The sequence below is a fragment of the Octodon degus genome, unplaced genomic scaffold, assembly GCF_000260255.1.
Source record: "Octodon degus isolate 3935 unplaced genomic scaffold, OctDeg1.0 scaffold00132, whole genome shotgun sequence".
NCBI classification, from domain to species: Eukaryota; Metazoa; Chordata; class Mammalia; order Rodentia; family Octodontidae; genus Octodon; species Octodon degus.
This window is the reverse complement of record NW_004524708.1, coordinates 1203036-1207911: the sequence shown is the minus strand read 5'-3', so window position 1 is coordinate 1207911 and position 4876 is coordinate 1203036.

Here is a 4876-nt window from a genome sequence, read left to right as displayed (position 1 = left end):
CTTGTGTCTAACCCTCAAGTGGGCCTGTAGAAATCACATAAGGAAAAAATAATCTCTTAAATAAATACTATTGGGGAAATTTGATGTCCAAATTCTGAGTATGTAAATCTACTCATGCCTTACATCATAAAGAAAAATGGACATAAAATTGATTACAGAACTCAAAGATCAGTAAATTCTAGAAACAAAAATAGGAGCTTTTTTTTTTTTTTTTTTTCTCAGAGCTGGGGATTGAACTCAGGCCCTCACACTTGCCAGGGAAGCACTTATTCTACTGAGCCACTTCTCTGGCCCTAACAAGCTCTTCTTGATACTGCTTTTGACAATGGTATCTTGTACTTGCCCACAAAAGCACACATAAAAAATAAAAGTAAACAAGTGCAATTGGGGCTGTATCAAAGGAACACAATTTTGTACAGATGGACTGTTGATGCAGCTCAGTGGTAGAATGCTTGCCTATCATGCACAAGCCACAGTGCACTGCAAAGGGACAATCTATGAAAAAAAGTAATCAATAAAATGGGAGACAATATTTACAAACCATATATCAAGTAACAAGTCAATATCCAAAATGTATAACAATTGCATAAAAGGCAAAAGCCAGAAAAGCCTAGATTAAAAACTAGAGCAAATAACTCAAACAAATAGTTTCCAAAAATGCAACTAATAAGTATACAGAAAGGAATCAATAAGGGAAATACAAATCAAAAGTACAAGAAGACATCACTTTGCATCTGTTACAGTGGCTACTACCAAAAATACCAAAAAGACTACAAATGAAGTGTTTGGGAGCTATCTCCCTGGCCCTATTTTTCTTTGTTCATTTGTTAGCTAGAATATTTGGGCTTATTTATTCCCATGCTTATTAATACAGAGAACAGGACTGTCACGAGAAACAAGTTGAGACTAGACACTGAAACCTTGTTTCAGGTCCTGTCTGTCTCTCTTACTAGCCATGTAAAAATGGTGAGGATATTTAACCTATTCCTAAAATCTGTCTTAAGAATGCATATTTCAGAAGATAATTACTGTGAAATAATTTGAATATAATGGAAATAGCCACTACTACCAACACTTTTCTTGGTAATCAATGTCCTTCTGAATGACTTAATTTGTCGGTCAAACTCCTTAAATACGTAACTGTAACAGAAATCCACCCATTTACTATTGCATAAGATGAGGACTTTCCTTGGGGCTTGCAGGCTTCTTGGAAAAGATCTGTCTGCCTGTGTGACCAATGCATTAGGGTCGGCCACACTATTCATTAGACACCACGAAAGACTGGGAGTCAGAGGTATCATTTCATCTGGAAAAAAGGTAAACTGTTTTTCCAGATTATTTGGAGGACTTAATAAGTTATGAAGTGATTCTACAAGAAGTCATACAAACATTAGTTAATCTATTTATTAAAAATGATAGAGTTTACCTTAAGGAGATCAGCTGCTATTCATAAACCTCATATTCATCATGTGGTTGCTTATGCTGAGATACAAGCATAAGAAACAAGAACATATGTTTAAATATTTGCCCATTTTCTGATTCATAGGTTAAATTCCTAGCACATCCCAAATAATGTCAATGAGTTTATTGCCTTGTTAGCTTATGATAATATTATTGCTCTTAATGTAGAGCCTTTAATTGATAGCAATACTTTTGTTTTCAATTTTTAATTGATTCACGAAACTACAAATTTGTGACAGCTATTAATGGGGCACTATATAATACTGGATGCATATATGTATTATGTGACATTTCAGTCGGGTTAACCGTATTTATCTCTTTAAATAGTTAACTTATCCTTGTACAGAAAACTTAGAAAATTTGTTAGCTTTTTGCAGCGGGTAGTACATTTTTTTGCTATACTCACCTTTCTGCTCCAGAGTTCCCTGTCCCTTTCTCGTTCATAACCCCTTGCTCTTGTCTTTCACCTTTGTTATGTGTCATTCTAATTTCTGCTTATCATAATTGCTAGTGAGGGTCTTTATTATTTTATTAGAAGAACATTCTAGTGTCTCAGCCATTGATTATTTATGTATATATTGACAAAAAAGTATTAAGACTAACAGGTGAAGTGTATAGTGATTGGAGAAATGAACTATTTTTCTCCCTGCCTATGTAAAAAGACATATTAGTGTTCCACATATTTTACTTTTAATTACCATTACAACTTTATGATAACTGTATTTTAAAATTCTAATATTGAATTAAGGATTAAACAGTCTATGTAGCCTTTTGTTATTTCTTTCTTCAAGTTCAACAGCTTTATTAGCCCCCCAGTTCCCCAGACAGGGGCCTGAGGACAGTGAAGGACACTGCCGGTCCAGTACAAACTACCGTTCATCGAGTCAGGCCCTGAGTGGGTGCCCAGGTGTCTTCCCTGCTCCCTGCCCTGTGAGCCGACCCAGAAGGGTGAAGCTGGTGGGTGGCAGCCTCCAGCTGAGACTAGAGTGGTCACCTCTGTGTGGTGGAGAGGTCAAGAATCAGAAACCCTGTCATCTCTAGCATCAGGTCCCCCCCACACACACTAAGGTGACATAAATAAAGAAATAAATAGTCTTACCTCTTTCCCCCATGCCCTCCATTATAAAAACAGAAAGTCCTTGGAGCTTGGCCGATTGGCCTTGAGGAGGCTCCCAGTGCAAGGCAGCCGCAGTGTGGTTGCCTGGGAAAGCTGGTAGCAGAGGTCATCCAAGCTGTGGTCCTGAGCATGGCCCTCCGCCAAAATTCCAAGTGCATTTTGTGTTCTCTTTGATAAATTAAAAAAATCTAAATAGATAGTAAGTACAAGACTTTCCATACTTAATTCAGATATAATCTCAGTTAATCAGTTTAATATAAATTCTATCATTTTTAATAAATAGATAAACTAATGCTTGCATAACTTCTTGTGGAACCATCCCACAATTTATTGAGTCCTCCAAATAATCAGGCAGAACAATTTACCATTTTTCCAGATGAAATGATACCTCTGAGTCCCAATCTTGGCGTTTAATGTATAGTGCTGCAGACCCTAATGAGTTGGAGACACAGGCACACAGATCTTTTCCGTGATCCTGCAAGCCCCAAGGAAGTTTAAGGTATTAAAGGGGTGTATTTCTGTTACAGTTACATAAGTAAGGTATTTGACTGGCAAATCAATTAAATTGTTCACAAGGACAATGATTTACCAAGAAAAGTGCTGGGAAGTAGAGGCTATTTCCATTATATTCAAATTATTCACAGTAATTATCTTCTGAAATATGCATTCTCTGATTATTCTTAGGAATAGGTTAAATTTCCTCCCCATTGTCACACGGCTAGTAAGAGAGACAGACAGGACCTGAGATAAAGCGTCAGTGTCTAGCCTCAACCTCTTTCTCCTGACAGTCTTGCTCTCTGCATTGATAAACATGGGAATAAAGAAGGCCAAGGATGCTGTCACCTGAACAAAAGGAAGAAACACCACAAAAACACAAAGCCTAAAACAGAAGAGAGGACTAAAGGCCAGCAGATAGACGTAAAGATGTCATCAGACCTCAGCAAACCTGGTAAACAATTTTTATTATGTTGTCAGTAAATTCCTTTTACACAAAAATGTCAAAAAGAATGATGGCTCATTGTAGCATAACACATTATATAATGCTTTCAACACTCACTATCTCATGTGTACTTTCTATTACTGTGGCGGAGCAGGCATTGTTGTTGTTGTCCACGCTTCATAAATGAAGAAACCACAGCCATGCGGTGGGGTGATTTGCTTGTTTGTACAGCAAGCAAAAAAAAAAAAAAGGAAAGATTTGATTTCCCTTCAGAACACAAGGAGAGCAGGTGTCTAGCTTTCTAAGTGCCCTCACTTAATAAAGAAACTGCTCTCTGGAGAGTGAGGACACTGATTCCAATGCAGTATCGGGGATTGAATCCAGGTCCTCCACGTGCCAGGCGTATGCTTAGACTGCTGAGCTATCTCCCCAGCCCACCAGTAGCTTTTCTTTTCCTTTCATGGGTGACACAGTATAATGGTAAGTAGATTGCCTGTAATCGATCAGGATGTAGAGATTGTACTCTTTTCAAGAGCCTTCATGATACTTATTTAGGTCACGTGGTGGACAGAGTGAGTCTTTCATACTATGAAGATGACTGCTTCTTAAAGTATTTACATAACTTGCTTTAAAATTAATATACCTTGGTTTGCTAAAATATATAATTATGAAGAGCACAGAAAAATTGAACATACTAATACAAAACTAATTTTGAAAGATGGCATCTTTCCTTTTTTGAAGGACTATATTCAGGTTAACAAGTAAAATGGATGATATAAAACAGTTTTTGTTCCAATTTCCTTTCTTTCTTTCTTTCTTTCTTTTTTCTTTCTTTCTTTCTTTCTTTCGTTCGTTCGTTCGTTCATTCATTCATTATTTCTTTCATTCTTTCTTTCTGATATTGGGATTGAACTCAGGATTCTGTACTTGCCAGGCAAGCACTTATTCTACTGAGCTATCTCCCTGGGCCCCCAATTATCTTTCAATACATTGAGAAACAGTCACCATAAGGATCAAGAAAATTTACAATGCCTTTAACTGTTCTGTCTTTTATTTTCAGCCTAAATACATGCATATAATAGTAATTACATAGTAGGTAATCACTTTTAAAATGTCTTTAAAGTGAAAACATTTCTTTGAAACTTATATAGTACATATAAAACCAATAGCTCAAGGATTCTCTTTGAATTTTTTATAGCTCTTATACCATTGCGAATCTGACAAGAACAACATTACCATGTGCCACAAAGAGGGCAAACGTGAAAGAAGCTTGGTCATCCTGGACAGAAGCTCCCTTGCTCCCCACATGGAACTTTTGTAATAATGCATTTTAATTATACACATAGAGTGGTAAGAAG